This window comes from Protopterus annectens, chromosome 7.part0, assembly GCF_019279795.1.
Source record: "Protopterus annectens isolate FY-2018-M chromosome 7.part0, PAN1.0, whole genome shotgun sequence".
NCBI classification, from domain to species: domain Eukaryota; kingdom Metazoa; phylum Chordata; order Ceratodontiformes; family Protopteridae; genus Protopterus; species Protopterus annectens.
This window is the reverse complement of record NC_056739.1, coordinates 1,335,214,385-1,335,238,512: the sequence shown is the minus strand read 5'-3', so window position 1 is coordinate 1,335,238,512 and position 24,128 is coordinate 1,335,214,385.

Here is a 24,128-nt window from a genome sequence, read left to right as displayed (position 1 = left end):
AGGTAAATCTGGAAATGGTATTATGTTTAACAAGTTGGCTAAGGCTTTTTTGAAGGGTACGATGCACTTAAAACCACCGGTGAGATCTCCTACTGCTCCATGGAATTTGAACCTAGTCCTGTCCAAGATTATTCTCCCGCCCTTTGAACCAGCCTCTTCTTGTGAGCTGAAATATCTTTCTTGGAAGACCATTTTCTTGGTGGCCATTCTATCAGCACAGAATTTTGGAGTTGCAAGTCCTTTCTATTAAGAAACCGTACTTGATATTTCACAAAGATGGGGTTTCCCTCAGAATGAATCCGTCGTTCTTACCAAAAATTTGTTCTGAATTCACACTTAATAAAATGATTGAATTACCTTTTTCTTTCCCAATCACTCAAATCATTTGGAATATATGCTTCACAAACTTGACGTCCATAGACAACTTCGTTTCTATTTGGACAGGACAAAGGAACACAGAAGGGCGGATCAACTGTTTGTCTCCTTCTCGAATTCTAGAAAAGGTGCACCGGTGTCCACATCTACCATGTCTATATGGCTTTCTGTTTGTATATCCTTTATTTACCGTGAAGCAGGCATTGCATTACATCCCGTGAGCCACCCAAGATTGTGGTGCTGGGGACGCTACCCATCAGTAAGAATGAAGGTGAGATTGAACAACTTCACAAAAGAAGTTATGTCCTTACCATAACGTTCCATGTGAGGAGTTGTTCTCGCCATCATTATTATGACCCTCCCCACCTACCCCCATCCAATGTCTGGAAGTTCGAGAGGTTCTATCTTGGTTTTGGTTCTCCTGAGGAGTATCCTCTCACCAGTTGTCTGTATGATTCCTTGAAATCTGGGGTAGGTTTAATGCTAGTTGGCAGCAAACAAGATATGGGGAAAGTAGAGGTGCATTGTGGGATAGGGCTTCGGCCTCGAGCTGTTAGAGACCTCGAGCTTTGCAAATTGGCCGACTCGGAGCCGAGGATCGGCTCCGAACCCATCAGTAATAATGAAGGCGAGAACATCAACTCACATGGAACGTTATGGTAAGTACATAACTTCTTTTTTTATGCAAGAAGGCATGACCCCCCCACCCTCTGTGTTTACATAAAATAACTCTGAGATTGCTCAACACTAGGCAAAGTGCAATTCATGTTTCCCATTGTAGTACAACCTCACAGAAACTGATACTGGCATTTTTTTTCTATCTCAAAGGTTGGTAAAAGTAAATTTTTGACATTCCAAACATTCATTGTAATGAATGGATTCCCTACATATATGTATGTGTCTCATAATTACATCTGTCTGTTTATATTTCTAGATATATTTTAGCTGGTTTCCTATCAGCTGGAGTTACTAAAGTGTGATTTTTTTTTATTGCAGGCAATTCTTAAAAAGGTATGCCATTATACTGCTGCCTTACATTATTACTTTTTGAAGTAAAACTATTTCAGCTGTACTTTATGACCTGCATAATTCTTCAGTCTCATTAAATTAAGGAAATGTGTTTCACCAGCAGTCATACCTTGTTTCTTTCTAGAGGAATGCAGCCATTGTAAATGTTATACAATATAGCTCTGATGACAGGGCTGATTTAATGAATGCTGCCTGGCCATCTCACTAATAATATGAAAATGGAAATTAGGTGCATGACTGCTGAGTCATACACCAATGCACTGTATGAGCACGTACACAAATACATGGAATAGGCCATACCAAACAGAACCAAGACCACTCTCCTTCAAAAAAAAAGGAAGCCAATCTGGTGGTCCCCCACCATAAACAAACTCTACAACAGAAGGAATAAACTGTTGCAGAAAAGGGTAAAGTCCCAAGACTGGAAAAACTCCTTTGTTAGCCTCAGCAAAAAACTGAGATGCATCATCAAATCCTCTAAAGCTAGCTAAGAAAACAAAATTGCTGCAGATTCTAAAGACAACCACAAGGCATTCTATAGTTATGTCAAGAATCTACATGGCAATACTCAGATCTGCTCTGAGTTACAGCACAATGGCAATACAAATACAGAACCAACTGATATTGCCAACATATTGAGTGACAGGTTCAGTGCGAATTTTGTCCCTTTTATACCCCCTAAAGGGCCTATCACAATACCCGAGGAATGCCAAGTCCCTATTATCACGGCTACACAGGTGAAAACCGCACCGTCCAAAGCCAAGAATACAGCTTCCATGGGACCTGATAATATCCCTGGCTGTATTCTACATTAATTACAAAGTGAACTGGCACCACACCTGAGTACCCTGTTCAATCACAGCCTCATTTCAGGCTTTGTTCCTACCGAGTGACACACTTCTACGGTCATCCCACTCCACAAAGGGGGAGCGACCGCCCCATTAGCCTGACGAGTCTGATATGTAAGGGTATAGAGCGCATCATCATGGACCTTATAAATAAGGACATAGGGAATCTCCAAACTCTGGACCCCACGCAGTATAGGTTTGTGAAAGATAGATCATGCCTGCTCAACCTGCTAGACTTCTTCAAGTCTGTCACCAGAGCTGTGGATGAGGGCAGGGTAGTTCACACAGTCTACCTAGAGCTTGCGAAGGCCTTTGTCACCATCCCTCACTCAAGAGTCATAGATAGACTCACTAAACTAGGCATAAACCCCTATAAGGTAATAAGATGGGTTGCCAACTGGCTCACTGATAGAACCCACACTGTGAAAGTAGCGGACACCAAATCTGACTACCGACCAGTTACAAGTGGTGTCCCACAGGGATCGGTCCTAGGTCCTCTCCTGTTTGGCATCTACTTCTCTGAATTTGAAGACAACACAAAGGGAATCTGGCTGACCAAGTTCACGGATTATTGCAAACTGGGAGCCATTATTGATTCTCCAACTGATGTAGAAATTCTACAAAAAGACCTCACTGACACCAATGACTGGTGCCAGAATCATGGCCTTAAGCTCATTGCCAAAAAGTGCATTGTCATTCCCTTTGGGAATTCAGTGCCCATGAACTACCACATAGGCGGTAGTCCACTAAACACGGAAGGTGTTATAAGAGACCTGGGGACTCAGGTTGACGGCAACCTCTCCTTTGATAACCACATTGCCACTGTAGTCAGAAAGTCCTTCTATGTGACACATCTCATTACAAAAGGTTTTTCATCCAGGAAGAAAGAGGTCATAATCCCTCTCTACTCATCCCTCATTAGACCTATTATAGAGTACAACGCCTCATTTCGTATGTACCTCACTAGACACCTACAATAACTGGAAAAGCCACAAAAATACCTCACTAAGAGGATCTTAGGCCTTAGACACATGCCATATATGTATAGTGCAAAAAATGAGAACAGTCACCACGAATAACACTCTTGAATAGGCAAATTCCAAAGTAGTCACAGTTCAAAAAATCATTTCCACGATAAAGATATAGAAAATCTTTTATTTGGACAAGGATGAGCGCTTTCGCATAGTTAAACTATGCTTCATCAGATACAATAATAAAACAATGCTAGAGCAAATAAATAGACCAGCTTTTGGCGGGCTCATTAAGCTAAACCTTAATCACCTCTTAATGAGATTCAGCTCATCATGACATTTAAAAAACAAACACACTATTTCTACACTTCATTACTAAAACCGCACATGACATTACAAAACATTACTAAAATTTGTTGGAAGACAAGACACAGCAAAATTCAGATAGTCATTGAAAATGAAGACTGTAGAAACATACTGCAAAAATGCTGTTCATTAGGGTTGCTTGACAAAAACGCTAACTTCAAAACGTACATTATTCCCTTGCAGTCTACAACACATGCTTACTCTTGATTATATAAACGGATGTTTCCACAATACTCATAGTCTTATAAAACATATGCATAAGAATTCCATACCTTAATTGTCCAGATTTCTAAAAGAAGTAAGTCCTTGCTCATAATTCCATCCACGGGGTAAACTTCACTAAAAAAGACCTTGACATGTTGTCAACTCCATTACTAGCTAAAACTCACTCCATTCGCTATGTAACGTCACATGTCTTAGATACTCTACAAAGAGTGCATCCTACTCTGAAAGTTATCCCCTCGGTCCTAGTGCAAGACACTTTAGTTCGCACACTAAAGAAAACAAAGTAAAACACCACAGTGTTCATGTGTATACGATCTTGCAAATCACAAGAACCTTGTTAATACTGCATAAATATGTGGAGAATTCCTACTTTTTAAGCCATACTTATAAGGAAAATATATTGCAAGACCCTTAATTTACATACTAAAAAGACACAATAAACACTACGATATTTGTATGCATATGATCTTGCATATCAAAAATCTTACAAATACTACAAAATTATATGAACAATTCCTACTTATCGGACTATAGATATGAATAAAGAATGTATATATTGTAATGGGTATACAAGATAGAAAGAAATGAAGCCAAAATCATTCAAGGCATATGTTATTGATGTTCCGCTTATATACCGGAAGCAAACCATGTAGCCTCTATAAGTCTCATTCACTACCTTGTATAACTGGGTATGACATACTACAGTGTGCTTGTTCAAACTTAGGATAAGCACAAATACATTATTAAGCTGAACTATATAGAATCATCAATTACATTATATGTTTTATATTTTAAAAAATTTTTTAACAAAAAATTTTTTCAATCAATACGATATTTGTGTCTATACCTCACTTCAAAAACATGTATATAAAATATTTTTACATACAAATATATATATAATAATGTCAAAGACATGTAAATATATATCCTTAACAGAAAAAATATATATATATGTATATATATATACATAAAGATAATATTATGTGAAAATATATATACATATAACAACATGAGGGTACATAATACAGGTGCACACATAATTCTATATTAAAAAACCGATATTAATACTATATGTCAATATTGCAACATTCAAGGCAACTGAACTTGCCCTACATTAGGCTAAAGACATATTGCCCTAGCAAATTCTTAATCTTGCACCTAGACAATAAGTTGATGCGCGATCAAGAGTTTGTACAGTGATCTATACATACACTTAAAACAAAACTTCATTATAACAAATCTATGCCCTTACAATATACATACTACCATATTGTTGTATAAGGGTATGTACACAACCATACATAGTATTGTAGAGTATATGCTATGTTAATTAGCAAAAGCAGTCATCAGATGGTACAAACCATGATACCAAAAGCAAATTTTCAAAAATGCAGATATGTATATCATTAAATACTCATGTATCAAAACTTATGTAGAACTGTGAGTAACCAAAAGGCACACACCCATGAGCTGCAAATCTACAAAATATAACCTAGTGCTCAATAGTGTCCCCATGATCACTATTAGATAAATTACTCAAATGTCATGTAGTATACTACTACTTCATCTACGTTCAATCAGCACGGGTTTTAGGGAGATGGAACTATTCAGCCCTGGTGGAATGTGTGCCGCTAGCTTCAGTATCCAATGTAATTCTACCCTAGCCAATTTTTGTTCAATACTACCTCCTCTTAAAGTTGGAATAATTATATCCAGGACTCTAAATACAAATGAGTGAGAGGGGTATTCATTCACATGCCTGGCCAAAGCATTTGTAACTTCTTGTTTACGGATCTCATAGAGATGATCATAGATACGGTCCCTTAGTCTTCTCTTAGTTAGGCCCACATAAAATGCTGTACAAAGAGAACAGGTTGCCAGGTAAATCACATTCTTGGTATTACAGTCAGCATAATATACAGGTCTAAAGGCAAAATTCATACTCGGATGTTGATAAATCTGTACCCTACTTATACTGTTACACCTGGGACAGTCTAGGCAAGGGTATGTTCCTTTTTTCACTAAGTCCCCTAATATTAAATTGGTGGACTTTTTTACATTCGTAACCTGTCGGTCATTACATAGCTGCCTTTTGAGATTTTTACTATTACTATAGCAAAAAGTTGGTGTGGGGCCTACAATGTTATTAATCTCCTTGTTGACTGTAAGAACATTCCAATGTTTCCTTATCACACTCCTGACCATCTCCACCTCATTAGTAAATTTAATAACATAACCCAGCCTCCTTCCATGAATATTAGGGCCAGAGGTAATTTCCATCATACGCATACTCGGATTATAAAACCCTGAGTGAATATCATGTTCTGGGTCACCAATAACTTCATTCCTCACTCTTTTAACCATATTCATATCATACCCCCTATCTCTGAATAGAGATTCCATAATGCTGGCTTCTTTCAAAAGATCATCTTTGTGTTGACAGAGTCTAGACACTCTAATGAATTGACTGGTAACTATGCCTCTAAAAGTGTATGCTGGGTGCATACTATCTGGTGCCAATAACGCATTTTTCCATACCGTTTTTCTGTATATCTTAGTGACAACCTTACCTTCTTCTGTCAATCTGAGTGTGACATCAAGGAAATTAACTTCATAGCGTGAAGTCTCTACAGTGAACTTCAGGAAATCAGTTGTGGTTTGTAGATGACTAAGGAAGTGATGGAAACTATCAGCCGTGCCTTCCCATATTATAAGTATGTCATCTACAAACCGTTTGTAATATCTTATGAATCTGAAAGATTCATGCGTGAAGAGAAACAACCTTTCCCACCAGTGTACCACCAAGTTAGCATATGTATTGGCACAGGGGTGCCCATGGCAACCCCATGCCTGTAGATAATACTCATTCTCAAATATGAACACGTTGTTGTTAAGAACTAAGTCAAGTAGCTGAGCTATCAGTATTATTCTATCATTAGAAAATTGTGTTTCTTTATGCAAAAGCTCTCTGATATACTGTAACCCTATATCATTAGGGATCGAGGTAAAGAGCTTCTCTACATCCATGGTTATAAGCAAGTATTCTGTATCCCTCATTTCTAATTGTAGGTCCTTGAGGCTATCTATAAGTTGGTAGGTGTCACTAAGGATGGTATCACAGTTGTTCACTACTGGATGTAGGAGGCTCTCCAAAAAGATAGATATATGGGCAGTCACCCACCCTTCTCCCGCTACTATAGGCCTCATCGGGATGGGCCAAGTCTCCTTATGAATCTTAGGGAGACCTTTCACAATGGGAATAACTGGGTCAGATACTAGTAGATATTCATACATTTCTACACTGATTTGCCTGCATAATAGTAAATCATATATACTATCCTTAACTATATGTATAATGGAAGAGACATGTTGTGCAGTAATGTGTTTATATGTGTTTTGATCAGACAATAACAACCTCATACTATTCACATAGTCATCCACATCCATCAACACTACACCACCTCCTTTGTCAGCAGGCTTCACAATCAAGCTGCTATCATTTCTCAACCTGGCCAAAGCTTGAAATTCCTCTCTATTGAGATTACAGAACCTTCCTTTCATACTATTAGGTGCCACAGAGAACAGAGTATATAAATCCCTTTCACACAGATCTAAAAATCATTGTACCATCGGATGTAACGGAGGTGTGAAGGTACTTCTGTTCTTAAACATAACACAAGGTTTAATTTCTTCATTATTTATGGCCCCATCAGTGAAAAATAACAGCTTGAGGCAAACTCGCCTGCAAAACAATCTTAAGTCCAATAAAGTGTCCTCTAATGTTGATCTAGCTGATGGAATAAAGGTGAGCCCTCTATTCAGGAGGCTATGCATAGCTGTATCCATAGTATGGCTAGAAAAATTGAACACAAGAGTCAGTATCTGGTCCTTCTGTTGGCCATGCTGCTTTCTTCCGAAAATTTTCGTTTCTACATGGCAATACTCAGCTCTGCTCTGAGTTACAGCACAATGGCAATACAAATACAGAACCAACTGATATTGCCAACATATTGAGTGACAGGTTCAGTGCGAATTTTGTCCCTTTTATACCCCCTAAAGGGCCTATCACAATACCCGAGGAATGCCAAGTCCCTATTATCACGGCTACACAGGTGAAAACCGCACCGTCCAAAGCCAAGAATACAGCTTCCATGGGACCTGATAATATCCCTGGCTGTATTCTACATTAATTACAAAGTGAACTGGCACCACACCTGAGTACCCTGTTCAATCACAGCCTCATTTCAGGCTTTGTTCCTACCGAGTGACACACTTCTACGGTCATCCCACTCCACAAAGGGGGAGCGACCGCCCCATTAGCCTGACGAGTCTGATATGTAAGGGTATAGAGCGCATCATCATGGACCTTATAAATAAGGACATAGGGAATCTCCAAACTCTGGACCCCACGCAGTATGGGTTTGTGAAAGATAGATCATGCCTGCTCAACCTGATAGACTTCTTCAAGTCTGTCACCAGAGCTGTGGATGAGGGCAGGGTAGTTCACACAGTCTACCTAGAGCTTGCGAAGGCCTTCGTCACCATCCCTCACTCAAGAATCATAGATAGACTCACTAAACTAGTGAATAAACTAGGCATAAACCCCTATAAGGTAATAAGATGGGTTGCCAACTGGCTCACTGATAGAACCCACACTGTGAAAGTAGCGGACACCAAATCTGACTACCGACCAGTTACAAGTGGTGTCCCACAGGGATCGGTCCTAGGTCCTCTCCTGTTTGGCATCTACTTCTCTGAAGTTGAAGACAACACAAAGGGAATCTGGCTGACCAAGTTCACGGATTATTGCAAACTGGGAGCCATTATTGATTCTCCAACTGCTGTAGAAATTCTACAAAAAGACCTCACTGACACCAATGACTGGTGCCAGAATCATGGCCTTAAGCTCATTGCCAAAAAGTGCATTGTCATTCCCTTTGGGAATCCAGTGCCCATGAACTACCACATAGGCGGTAGTCCACTAAACACGGAAGGTGTCATAAGAGACCTGGGGACTCAGGTTGACGGCAACCTCTCCTTTGATAACCACATTGCCACTGTAGTCAGAAAGTCCTTCTATGTGACACATCTCATTACAAAAGGTTTTTCATCCAGGAAGAAAGAGGTCATAATCCCTCTCTACTCATCCCTCATTAGACCTATTATAGAGTACAACGCCTCATTTCGTATGTACCTCACTAGACACCTACAATAACTGGAAAAGCCACAAAAATACCTCACTAAGAGGATCTTAGGCCTTAGACACATGCCATATATGGACAGACTCAAAAAACTCCAGCTATACTCTGTCTCTTATCGCTTAGGCGATCTTTGCTTGACCTACAAAGCCATGTCTGACCCAGAGCTGCTAGATATGCTACACCTAAAGAAATCTCAATCCGTCCATGCCACATGCTCCAGGGACCTTAACCTCATTACCACAATAAACAGAACATGCTGGAGGGACAGGTTCCTAACCCAGAGACTTCCCATACTCTGGAACAAACTTCCCATTCAGAGCACTTCACTGGCCCTCTTTAAGATAAATCTTGACGAGTGGGTGGGCAATAGGAAGTTCATCCCAAGGATCACTTCAGTGGCCTTGCTTGACAGGGGCACTGGGAACTAAGTTTGTGCGGCGTGATGTCAGGGAATCGTCTTGGGCTAGGCTTATATAGGCTCCAGAGCCATTAGCCTAGTACACACCTATGAACCTATAAATAAGTACATAAAACTATTAGTATTTATATTGTTTTTTTTTTTGCTCAGGCATATTGCTGAAATTACTTACTTATTTGATTTTGAAGTGAGACTGTACCAGTATGCTAGTACGTCATTACAGAGGTGAAATATTCAGGAATTTAACTGTCACAGAAAATATTTAAAAGTTTTATAATATTATTGATTGCGATGAATGTTACCAGTATTTTCTTATCTGCATAAATATGATAACATTTGTATCGGTGAGTTCCATCACACAAATAGCTGCCATTCTATAACCCTAGAAGAGTGAAGGCATCTCATTTATGTCCACATCGGGAAAATATAACTGTTAGTGAAGTGTTATAGAAATTCTGGCATTTGTTATCTCTGCTGTAATATTATATGACAAAGTAAATGGTTAATGTGTGGATTATGGACTCCATTCAGGGACAGAGTGAGAGTAAGAAAAACAGACAGAAACAGGGTAGTCAAGGTGATTAGATTAATAAATGTTTACTGTGGTATTTATGAATATTTTCAATATTTAAGATATGCAGATCTCTGTCATGAGCATGCCATATATGTGTGAGACAACATGGCTTATCTCACGTGGACAGATAAATGTTATGTAAAAATCTGACAATTGTGGTATAATACTACACAAATGGACCATCAATGAACATGTAGCTTGTGATCCCCATGTAAGAGCAGTGCAGTGTTAAGAAAATTAAATAAAATGGGGTTGTTGCAGTGTATGTAGTAACACATATTAATAAATGCTCATTGTGGTTTCCTCAGTATTACCAGTAGTTGCATGTTGTTGTTCTTCTTTCGGCTTTTCCTGGTTAGGGGTCGCCACAGCGGAACTCCGGTCCGCTAATGATTGGCAGTAGATTTTTTACGGGTGCCGAGGTGCCAACTCGATGCCCAACCTTCAACGAAGGCGCGCCCATTCTATGCATGTCTTTCGAACGCCACTCGACCGTGGGGAGGACATGCAGACTCCACACAGAAGGCGCTCCAGCCGAGAATCGAACAGGAGAACCTCTTGCTGTGAGGCAACAATGCTACTGCTGCACCACCGCGGCTTTACCAGTAATTGCATGTGTATGTGAAGATTGTTTGAGGCAACATGGTATCATCCTTAAGCAGACATGATGATTTATAAAGTGTGACCAGTGAAACTGTCAGCATGACCATTACGGTAAGAACAATACAGACGGTTACTTGAGAAGTTCCTAGAGGGAGCATTATCATTACAGTCCAGTGCAAGCAGAAAGTAGTAACTAATTGTTTATCATGACAACTGTGACTGTTACCATGATGATTTGTATTTCTGCATGAATATCATGAGGATGGTGGAAGCTGCCTATGAGTGCATGTTCCCATCTTAAACTTAATAGGAAAGCAAATACATATGCTACAGATATCTGGCATCTGCCCAGATTAGTTTCTAAGATACTGAACACTGTTTGAAATACTTGCCAAATCATAAGCATCATTTTCCATATGTCTTAAAAAAGTAAAATTGCAGTGTTCAAAGGTGTTTTATGTGATATCACTGGAAAGTTGACAACAATTTTTAATAAAGTACATGACATGTACAATACCATAAGTTTTTCTTAGCAAAACCGTCTTCCTCTTTAGACATACAAGTAATGTGTACCCTGGGTAAAAAATTTCAATGTGAAATAAGTTTTTGTAGATTAACTAGAGTGATTCTTAAATAAAACCATACAAGCTGCAAAATAGCTGTGTACGAACCCTTGCCACCAGAGATGAAAGGGTCTGGTATGTTTTGCTAAACCTGGTAGCAAATGTGGTGGGCATGTAACCTTCCTTGGTGTCTCAGAGCATGATGTGGCTAACAGTAGTGAAGGTCATTGGAGATCACAAGAAAGACAGCAGCATTAATTACAGATTGCACAGTACATTTCACTATTAGTTGTGTTGAATATGCTGTATATCTCTACTTACAGTTTTTTTCTTCTCCTCCCTAGGTAAGTTATTTGAATGTTTTTCAAGAGGTTTCTTGAATCAAGTTTTCTGTGCTGTACATCTGTTAAAACTGAGAGGTAAGTCTTCAGACCTTTCCTTCTGGCAAGGCTATTTTGGACAGAAGACAGAATTCTATAATGTATACATATAATGCTTCAATGATGCATTATGACAGGGTAGCAATGAACTAACCTAATCTTCACATTTGTTTGGAACTTGTGTTGTGTGCTAGCTTGTAAAATATTTTACTGTGGTTATTCATTTTTAAAATTCTACATAGTTTAGTTGTTTTTTTTTCAAGAATACCTTGTGCTTTAATTATGTGCTTAGATATTTGAATATTTTGCTGCATGTACTAGAAACATCATTTTCTATTGTAAATAAATTGATTTTATTAAAGGCTGAGATGTTGGGGGGGGGGGGGTATGCAGGAATAGTCTTACTTAAGATCCAGTGTTTTATTCTCTTTGTACCTCATTACAGTGAATGTGACTGAACTGACTACTTGTGCATCTCAAGCACACGTGTTTGCATTTATGTTTGAGATGTATATCCAGTCATGGAAAGGAACAGCAAATTACATTAATTAGCACTTTGTAGAAGCACAGCTGTTTCTGCATACCTCAAACCATCTTAATGGTCTAGAGTTTTAAAATCGTTTTGTATCTGGGGAAACTAATTATTCCTTGGTGTTATGTATATGGCACCTAAAGTTAAGAAATCTGAGTTACTTCTGAAGTAAGGCATGGTCTGAAGAGTCTATTGCATTCCATTTTGTGTGTACTACTTACTGTATCTAAAATTACCTTTGCAAGACTAAATTGCTTTTACTAAATGATGTCCTCACTGAGCAACATGTAATTAAGTATTTTTATGATGAAGCTACCTATGTTTTCATTTTCTTTGCTACTTTATTTTTCCAGTCGAACATAAGTTCTTATCACATGACACCCCCATACAAAGATTATATTCAGTCTTCACCTTCATACCAACTTCAAAATTTCAAAACTTCAAATGTCTCACATAAATCAGTAAAGAAAAAAATGGGGGGGGGCACAAAACCCCTTTCTGAATCACCCCATTTCTGCTTTACATTCCTCACCAGTTCAAATACTCCTATTCAGAAAAAAAAAAGGAAATCTTTGTCATCCCCTCAGGATTACCAGCAATATCTGTATTATGATCAGATCTTCGAACATCTAAACAAGCATGGACTATTACCAATAATGGGCATAATATCCTAACATAAATCTACACTAACCCACGCAAAATCTGTACATTAACGGGAAAGGGTGTTGACAAGAACCAAGCAGAATCTTTGAAAGTGTAAAATTTGAAAAGTTTTCTGTATAAGCTCCAGACCCAGGGCTTCAGTTCTATTCCAAATAATTTGCTTAACAGCTACTTATCAGACAGATCATTTACAGTGTAGACAGATAACCACACTGCAGATCAATGCACTTTAACATCTGTCCCCCCCCAGGTTCAGTCTCGACTCACTCTTATTATCCTTATTTATAAACAATACAAACACCATTCTCCCCCTCAACTGATATCAGGATATTTGCTGATGATAGTATGATTCTGCTTAGAGCTGGTCCTTCCTCTTACATTGTACAAAACCATTTACAGAATGACTTTTATAACTTCTGCAGTTGGTTAAACAAAAAGCAAGTAACCTTTGGTGTTTGTAAAATTACAACAGTGATCTTTAGTGCACATTGAAAACAGACAAGGAGTAATCTTCAGAAAATAAAAATTGTGAGCAGTGAGCTAGTAATCACAGTAGGCTACTGCAAATATCTAGGACTATGTTTTTGGCCTCATCAGGCATTTAACTGCAGCATATTCACCTCCATAGCTAAAGAAATCACACATCTCAAAGCATACCATTCTAACCATCTCACAATGGAAGCCAGAACTGCTATTGTCAGGAAAGTCGTAATCCCAAAACTGAATACACGTACTCCCTATAACTTCATTCTGCTGTTCTTGCAACACTTAAAAACTTCAAATAGCAGGAAGTAACATATTCAGATTCATCACCCTTTCCCTACAAATGGAATATGATTACTCCACACAAAAAATGGTTAATTGTCTAGCTGTGACTGCACACCTATTACTATCCACCATTACATTCAAACTATTAAATAGCAGTTTCTGTCTCACCCTTAAAAAAAAAAACAGATCATCCCCCTACTTTTCATGGAATCTAAGCAAATGCATTCATACATTGCACCCCCCCCCCTCTTCAATTCTCTACTATTACAAGTCTTTCAGTAAAATTGTGTCTTACATCCGTGTGGAAAAAGCTATACTTCTGCAGACGTATTCATCAATATAGAATACATTATTTTTGGAAAAGAAGGCTTCCTCTACTCAAATAGATGTCTCTTACAGTTAGTGTACAACTATAACAACTGTTATATTAAATGTACTGTCTACCTGTTTTGTAAATACTAAATATGTTAATATTATCTTATCCACAGGTCCAATGCAACTGTAAAATGCACCATATCTGATTTGTATATATTGAATATTTTTTATAACTTTTGTCATTTAAGTTCTACTGGAGCTTTTCTCCTCAGCATTCTGTTGAAAAGGAGGCCTGGCTCAGTTGCACCATTCTGGTTACGAAGGGAAATAAATAACAATAAAAGAATAAATAAATAATTAAAGGGAACTCAGGAACATTTTAGAAAGGAAATGAAAATTATCTAGAAACAGTCTACATATATACTTGCTTTGGGGCAAAGACTGCAACTACACCATCCAGCCTTCATGTCATTTTTAAACATGAGAGATAAAAGCTCATGAGTGTGGTTTCTAAGTCAGGAAATGTTATCTGTGTCCTTGCCTTAGAATTAGCCTCTGTAACAAAGCGTGAAGTACATCTGTGTCTTGGATGTGTAATAAAACTATGCCCTAATTGTTCAATAATAAGTGCTTGCCATCGATATAAAACTGTTTGATGTATGTTCATTTAGCCACCACAGGAAAAATATAATAAAGGTATAGTCAGTCTACTCCAATGAGGAGTCACCGATGACTCAACTGCCAGCTGCTAAACTTTTCACTTCACTTAACTGTCAAAACCTAAACTCTGTTCTCCTTATATTTCTGTGGAAACCATTCCAAAGGAATATGCATACCAGCATCATTGCTTAACAATTGTATGCCTAGTTCTCTGATTCTTTATGGAATATGTGACTAATCAGCTTTGTAGAATTGTTAAGCCATACATATCTGAACCTACGTTGTGGTAGAAAGAGAGTCCGAGGACCAGCAATAAATAAATACTTTTAAGTGCCTTGGCATCATTCTTAATTACTGACATCTCTTCTCTGATCAAGTTTTCAACATTGCTGGCACTGGTTACCAAAGTCATAGTCATTTGTTTATACAGAGACACCTTCTGACCCAGGATATGCCTCACTTAGTATATAGACATGCTTCTTTCATGTCTTACTTTAAACTTTTTCCCTCATTTTGTCTGATCTCTCCTACCTGTTGGCTTTAAGTGTGGAAATAAACAAGTCTTTTCATTTGTTCCCTGGTGTTTTCAGCAATAGCTGTATCTGTTGTTTCTGTTGACCAGAAACTGTGTTACTAACAATGACAAAAGTGTCCTCAGTTAAATCGTGCATGTGGTGAGCAGCAGTGGTTCCAAAACAGATTCTGTGGGATCCTACACTGCTGCTTATAGCAAACAGGGGCTTAATCTGACACACTACTCCCTGCATGCATTTCTAGAGGTGGGAGGAGCTGACTTCCAGTATAACACCTTGGATTTAACAACTACATTTTCTAGGTTGTCATCTCAAGACCATGTTAAATAGTACACTTCCGGTTTAATACTGATAAAAGAGGAATATGAGTTAAAATTAATCTAGTAGTAGCTGAATGCCCTTCTTAAGGAGAAAAGCTCAGATAAATTAGTAAATGTTTGGGGAAGAGCAGGAGGGTAAAGTTTCATCAGGAGACCATGTGGTAGAGTTGCAAAGTGCAGGCGTAGAAGAACAGCAGTTGAGAATGGAACTTGAAGTCACTGAGGAGAAAATAGGTGCAATATATTATAATGTCACAAAAATGAGTGGGACTTTTCAAGTTTGTGTAAACCACAGTAATAAAAGACTGGAAGAGATGTGTTCTCCATTCCCCAAGCTGCACTGTTAAACTATGAATAATAGGACCTAATATGTTATAATTAACTGTTATTTCAGTCTTAAAAGAAAGTCCACGTTCCACAGTTCTACATTGATGGGACTGTCACATATTCAGTGTTAGGAATGGTTTAACTGATGTCCATTGTAAAAAACATTGAATCATATTATTTCATCAAAAGCGCTTCCTATAATTATAAAGCAACACATTTAACCATTCTATGGGCTTCATAGGTTGGTAATAGGGTATTGGCCCAAGGACCTATACAAGCCTATCCATAACAATTCCTTCCCACAATATTTACTTCCCTGGACGCCTGTCTAGCAGGGAGACTGACGTGATCCCCGGGGTGAATTTCCTATCTCCCATCCAATCGTCAGGGTTCCTTTTGAAGAGGGCCAAAGAGGCACTCTGTTTGACATATATGGGCAGTCTATTCCAGAGTCTGGGGAGTCTGTGGTTCAGGAACCTATCCCTCCGGCATGTTTTGTTCATTGTGATGACAAGGTTTAGATCCCTGGAGCGTGTAGCTCTGAGGAATTGGGATTTCTTTAAGTCTAGCATGAACAACAGCTCTGGGTTTGACATGGCCTTGTATGTTAAGTAGAGATTGCCTCTGAGTAGACGATATGTGACAGAGTATAGCTGGAGTTTTTTTAGACGGTCAGCATAGGGCATCTGCTTTAGGCCTGTGATTCTTTTAGTGAAGTATTCCTGCGACCTTTCCAGTTGTTGCAAATGTCTTGAGAGGTACATACCAAACAGGGCATTGCATTCTATAATGGGCCTAATGAGGGATGAGTACAGTGGGACAATGACCTCCTTTTTATTGGATGAAAAGCCCTTAGTGATGAGGTGTGCCGCATGGAAGGATTTCCTGACTGTTGTGGCGATGTGGTTATCGAAGGTGAGACCACTGTCCACCTGTGTCCCTAAGTCTCTTATCACACTTTCGGTGTTTAGTGTACTGCCACCTATGTGGTAATTCATGGGTACATGTTTTTTCCCAGAGGGGATAACTATACATTTCTTGGCATTGAGCTTGAGCCCATGGCTCTGGCACCAAGCATCTGTTTCTGTAAGGCCCTTTTGTAGAATATCCACATCATTTGGGGATTCAGTAATGGCTCCCAGTTTGCAGTCATCGGCAAACTTTGTTAGCCACAGTCCCTTAGTGTTGGCCTGTACTTCAGAGAAGTAGATGCCAAACAAGAGCAGTCCCAGGACTGAACCCTGAGGTACTTCACTTGGATATGGCCTGTTTGAGCCAATATTCATTTTCCCCTGGAGAGCACTCTGCTTTGGCTTGTAAGCAGCCCCCCCCCACACACACACACTCATCTTCCACTTTCTCTGTTATTCCCTTCTGTCAATTGTGATTGTTTCTTAAACACAAACTTGTCTTTGCTTTGGCTCATTAGCAGCAGTACAAAGAACTGCCTGCTCACACCCTTGTTCTCCCCTCCCCCTTCCCTGTTTATTACCTTAAGACAATCCAAAAGTTAATAAATATTACCTGTGGCAGGCACCATTTTTAAAACTACAACCACCCCTGTCACTATCATATGTTCATTTATTAGTTAACTCTGTTACCTGATTGTTTCCAGCCCCCTCATAAGAGCAACTAAAAGGGTCTCTACCCGCTTCGCTCCCCACCCTGCCCCCTGTTCCCTCTCACCCCCAGTGGTCCCACCTTTATTACGCTCACAAACCCCTCCCATCTTTCCAATAGCCAACCACAGCACTAACCCAATACTACCTTCTCCATCTTCCCACTACTATCACACCTCCTCAACTAACATGTACAAGCATACCTTACCTATGCTCACTGCATGCACTCTCCTTGCATATCTTACATCCTACCAAAGCTCTATCATTCCTGCACTCAACCACTACCACTGTACTACTACTCACACCACCACTCATGTCTCACCCTCACTCAGGTCCCCGCCCTCCAACTCAAGAACCATCCCTATGCACCCCCCGCATATTCTACCAACTATATTACTCAAACATAAAGCATCCCTACAACTTAACATAGTAACCCTCCCACCATACCTATTACCCACAGAGCACAATCATAAAGTTTCCCTTATAAACAAACGCATTCAAAAACTGAGAAAACTAATAACCTCATACATATCAAAACTAGCCTTAAGTGGAGACATCCACCCCAACCCTGGCCCTACCTTCTCCAACCCCAATCCTCATAATCAGACTAGAAACCACAACTTCTCCCATATTACAGCCAATAGAAAGCCAAGTGACTTCCTTCTACTAAGCCTAAATATTAGAAGTATATCCAACAAAGTCCATGAACTCCATGCCACCATAGACTCGTACTCCCCAGATATAGTCATCCTGACAGAAACCTGGCTAAAACCTCACATTACCAGTGAGCAAATACTCCCTACAGTTTATGGCATACTAAGAGTAGACCGGCTAAACAAGAAAGGAGGCGGTGTAGCTATAATATTTAAACAGCATCTAAACATCCAGATCTTAAAATCATCAGCTCCACAAATAGGCAATAAAGAAATAATGTATACCAACCTCAGAATAAACAAAAACAAAACCATCAACATAATTGGATGCTACTTCCCACCTGGCCAAAACATCCCTCCACTAGAAAACCTCGTCAGCTGGTTTACCCATCATCTCCCCCAAGAAACTATCATTTTAGGTGATTTCAATATTGAATGGCAATCCTGTTCTAGCAACCATCCAACCCATCATGTAAACCTTCATGGCTTCACCCAACTAGTCCAGTCACCAACCAGGATAAATAAAACTCCAGCAAGCACACTACCCTGGATTGGATACTAGTCAGTAAGAGCCCCCAGTCATATGTAACAGGCTGCTTATCAGATAGCCTCAGTGATCACTCCCCAACATTCCTACTCAAAAAATACCTATACCAAGCTAAACCTGTCATCTGCCGTCAAATACGTAAAAAAACTAAACTTTAACCCACTCATATTCATCTCATCCCTCAAAGAATGTAACTGGCATCCTCTAAAGTACCTCAGTCTTGATGACGCAGTTGAATTTTTTTAATACTACCTTTCTGAGCATCCTTAATTACCATGCTCCCATAAGACTTTCCTGAATCAAAGCACAACCCTCCCCATGGCTACAGAAAACCACTAAGTCAGAAATGAAAAACAGGGATAAAGCCTGGGAGCACTGGCGCAAAACCAGAACCCCCTCAACTAGACAGAAATTCCTAGAACTACGCAATAGAGTCAAAAAGCTAATAAAACAGGACAAATTCCAATACTACCAGTCTGCCCTAGACGCCTCCCAACACAGCCCCAAACAATTCTGGTCCTCCATAAACTCCATCCTCCACCCAGGTAAAGTCAGTACCCCTCCTCCTAACATCCCTCACTCCTCAGAAAATATTGCTACCTCATTCAACACACACACTTCACACAAACCATATTATCACTAGCTAAACAACACAACCCCCCTCCCCTCCAACCCACACCTTCAACTAGTAATCTCCCCACTGCCTTCTCTTTTTCTCCTGTACCTACCTCCAACATAAAAAAACTCTTAACTAAACTTAAGCCCACCAAATTAGCAGCAGACAACCTCCCAAGTGAATACCTACAAATCGCAGCTGATGCTCTGGCCTACCCAGTATCCATCTTGATTAACCGATCTCTGTCAGAAAGTTATGTTCTCACACCGTGTAAAGTATCACATATAATTCCCCTACACAGAACTAACCAATTACCGCCCCATAGCTATTCTCTCTCCACTCTCCAAAATACTAGAGAGATGCATACACTCTCAGGTCTCAGACTACCTCCTTGCTAACAACCTCCTTTCCAATACTCAACATGGTTTCCGACCAAACCATAGCACCACCACTGCCTTACTCTCCTTTACTAACACTATCCTTCAGCATAAAAACAATGGCTATCTCTCCTCTGCCACTTTCCTAGACCTATCTAAAGCATTTGACATGGTCCCACACAAACAACTTATCTCTGTCCTCAATAACCTATCCTTCTCACAATCAGTCACCAGCTGGTTTCAGAGTTACCTGTCTGACCGCCAACAATCCATTGTATGGCAGAGTGACATATCTCCCCAACTACCTGTCTCCATAGGGGTTCCCCAAGGATCCATCCTTGGACCCCTACTCTTCTCTGTTTTCACCAATAATCTAGCCTCTGCCACCAAACATGGCACACTCATACAATACGCAGATGACTCATCCATCATCTGCTCAGCCCAGTCCCTACCAAAACTGCAAAAAGTCACACAGGAAGCCTTTTCCTCTGTTGAAACTTGGTTATCCGATGCCCAATTAATACTCAACTCAAACAAAACTAAACTACTCATCTTCCAACCCACCAAATGTACTCAAAACAACTCTCACTTTAACATCACAGCAAAAGACAACACCACTATATACCCAACTGAACACACCAAATTGCTAGGAGTGGAAATAGACAATAAACTAAAATGTGACATTCACATATCCATGACCATAAAAAAAGTCCACAAAAAACTAGGAGCATTATACAGAAATAAGCAACTTCTCACCAAAGCAACAAAGATTTCAATAGCAAATTCCCACCTTATCTCCACCCTACTTTATGCCTCTCCTATATATACCAACCTAAGGCAATACGATCTAAACAAGCTAGAGACCTGCTACAACAAAATCGCCAAATTCGCCACAGGGGCATCCTACCGTAGTCACCACTGTCTCTCACTTGCTGAACTGGGCTGGCTTGAACTCCCTCACCTCCTTCAATGGTATCAACTCCCACTCGCCCACAAACTAGTAAACCATCCACTAAATGTCCCATCCCTCCAGAATCTACTCCAACCCTATCGCACCACCAGACCACTAAGATCCAGCAACAAAAATCACTTGCAGATCACTAAAGCCAATAACTCTGCTGGTGAAGCACTATTCTCTTGCACCATAGCCAAATTATGGAACTCCCTCCCACCCACAATTACCTCCATACCATCATGCACCCACTTCAAAACTTTACTAAAAGCGCAACTAAAAACATGCTGGCTATGCCCTTGCAACTCTCACTCTAATATCATCCACCCCATCCAACCACTACCTTTCTTTCCACTCCACTAACTACCTTGATTATAACAAGCCTAGTACTTATTATACGGCAGGAACTTCTTATTGTAACATTTGTTAATGTCTGTTATGTACTTCACAGATAAAGATTCTAGTTGTCTACTGATGTACTATGTTCTTCATCTGTAAATATGTTGTAAGTAATTGCTATGTAATCCAATGAAACTGCTGTCTGTTTATTTTAACTGTGGAGCTTTTCTCCCCGGGCCTCCACTGAAAATGAACCTACGTCCAGTCGGACACTCCCGGTCAACAAATATAAATAAATAAATATGGAGTCGGCTACTTTTAAAGTGTGGGTTCTGTCAGTAAGCCAGTTGGCAACCCATCGAGTGACATAGGGATTAATGCCCAGCTTAGTAAGTTTATCTATGATTCCAGAGTGGGGGATGGTGTTGAAGGCCTTGGCAAGGTCCAGATAGGCTGTGTGGACTGCCTTACCCTCGTCCACAGCTCTGGAGACTGATTCGAAGAAGTCAATCAGCTTCAGGAGACAAGATTGACCCTTCACAAACCCAAACCTGGTGGGGTCCATTGTTTGAAGGCAGCCAATGTCCTTGTTTATAAGTTCCATAGGTTCATAGGTTCATAGGCTAGTACTAGGCTAACTGCCCTTGCGAGCCATTTTTTTTAAGCCTAGCCAGTTATCCCCTGTGAGATTCAAACCCTGTACCTTGTGTTTGTAAGGCAAACACCTTAACCATTAGGCCACCCTCCCAATCTTTGATAATACGTTCCATGGCCTTGCAGATCAGGCTCATCAGACTGATGGGGAGGTAGTTCCCAGGATCCAAGGTGGATCACCCCTTGTGGAGTGGAATAACTGTAGCTGTGCGCTACTCAGTGGGCACGAAGCCTGAGGTGAGGCTATGATTAAACATGACACTTAGGTGAGGTGCCAGTTAATTTTGTAGATCATGTAGTACACAGCCTGGGATGTTGTCTGGTCCCATGGATGCTGTATTCTTAGCTTTGGAAAGTGCATTTTTGACCTGGCTGGCCATTATTACCGGAATGTGGCAATCTGTCGGTATTGAGATGGGCCCTTTAGAGAGTGACAGGGGGGTGAAGTTTGCACTGAATTGATCTGCCAGGATATTGGCAATATCCTTGGGATTCGTATATTTAATGCCATTCTGTTGTAGCTCAGAGCAGATCAGAGCATTGCCATTTAGATTCGTGATGTAGCTATAGAATGCTTTATGGTTGTCTTTGGAATCTTTGGCAATTTTATTTTCGTAACTAGCTTTGGAGGATTTTATGAGGAATCTTAGCTTCTTACTGAGGCTGATAAGGGCGTTTTTTTGGATCCTGGGATTTTCCTCTTTTCTGCAACAGTTTCTTCCTTTTCTTGAAAGTTTGTTTATGGCAGGGGACTACCAGATTGTCTTCCTTTTTTTGGAGGAGAGCGTCTTGGTTCTATTTGGGATGGCATGATTCATGTACAAGTGGATGTGCTCATACAGTGCCTTAGTGTAGAATTCAGCAGTCGAACTTTTAGTTCCCGTTTGCATGGGTGTCATGAAATTTGTCACTTCTAATGTGAGTAGCATGAAGTTGGCTTTGGAGAAGTTTTTTATGAAGGTTTCCTTACTGGGTGCTGGGGGAGGGATGTGGATGTCAAGGGTGATTAGCTTATGGTCAGACCTTACCAACCAGGGAGTGAGCATAGGTGTGGAGCACCAATTTCCCATGTTGGTAATAACCAGGACTAGGATATTGGAGCCTCTGGTGGGACTATGGATTAGATGATCCAGGGCACTGGAATTTATGAATTCCAAGAACCGTTGGGCAAAGGTGTTGGTACACGAATAGTTTTCCCAGTTAATGGCAGGGTAGTTGAAATCACCCAGTATTAGGGTGTTTGGTTGTATCTTAATATTTTCCAGTATGTTTAGAAAGGTGTAGTGAGAATCTTGGGGCATGGTGGGAGATCAGTAGCAAGCTACAATTTGGATTGCAGTCTTACCTTATGTTAGTTGCACCTGGAGAATTTCAGATGCATTGTGTTGGGTAACTAGCCTGGTGGTGTGAATATCCTTGGTGAATATGGACACTCCTCCACCTTTAGTGTTTCGGTCCTGGTTTGGTGGCCGAAAAGTGTGGTAAGAGTTGTAGCCTGGTATTGCAGGGGTGCTCTCTGGAGCCTTGAACCAGGTCTCAGTTACTGCACAGATATCGATGTTCTCCATTTTTAGGAGTGCCTCGAGAGAGTGCATTTTGAGCTTTAGACTTCTAGCGTTGTGTAGCATTACCTTCAGATTTTGCATGCTTGTACCTGTTATGGTGGTGGTTTTGTCCTTTGAACTTTGCCTAAAAAAGGAACTGTAGGGGTGGCAAGAGCCTTAGCCAGTAACCTGAATCCCAGGGGCGACAGGTGCAGACCATCTCTGGCAAAGCATCATGGTCTGTCAACCCAGACAGACAGATACTGGATCCCCTTTGAATGACACCAGAAGCTTAGCCAATTGTTGAAGTCATTTATTTTGTCCTTATACTGTGGTATCATTCTGGGGAAGGCAGGATGCTGCTCAGGGCTATGGTCATACCTGCCTGGGGCACATGATCCGAGAGCTGTTCCATGTCTCTTTTCATGTAGTCCAGGGAGGTATGTCTCAGGTCATTCACTCCAACATGGACAACGACAGAGTCATATTTGTACTTGCTGTGGAGTGACTTGAGTGCATGCGTTATGTGGTGGATCCTGGCACTCGACAGGCAGCTGACTGTAATTTTCTCCTTGTTCAGCCTGGTGAGTGGGACATCAGTGTGCCTGACTATAGAGTCACCTATTACTAAAGTGTTGGGTACGTTGTCTTGCCTTAGGGGCTGTTCTGGGGTGGCACACTGGTGTTGTGAGCGATGTGACACTTTGGTTATGATTGGTCTTTGTTTGCGTTTCAGCTTCGGAAGTCCTTGTTGCTTGGGAAGGTTACTGTTAAGGGCCTCCGCATATGAGGTTTAGTGTTGCTATGTTGTTGGTGTTGGTGGATGTTCTTCGTGTTTCACTGTTGCAGTCATTACATTTGGGTAATCTGCTGGCAGGTTGCCCTCAGTCATCCTGAATAACAAAGTCTTGTGTCCTGCGTCGGTTGTTGTCTCCTCTTCCATGACGTCAGGTCGTCAGGGGTATAAAACATGCAGCCAATGCCATTTTCATCAGTCTTTATTGCCGCGCGGTGCCTGAAGCAGAAGCAGTTTGCAAGTGCAGGTCGGCCGACTCCTGAAATTTTCATTTTCGATTTTCAGAACTGAAGTCTTCAAACTAAAGCTAAGTACCCCGTTGGGGAAACCTTTTCTTGCTCCTTACCGATGTCAGTAAAA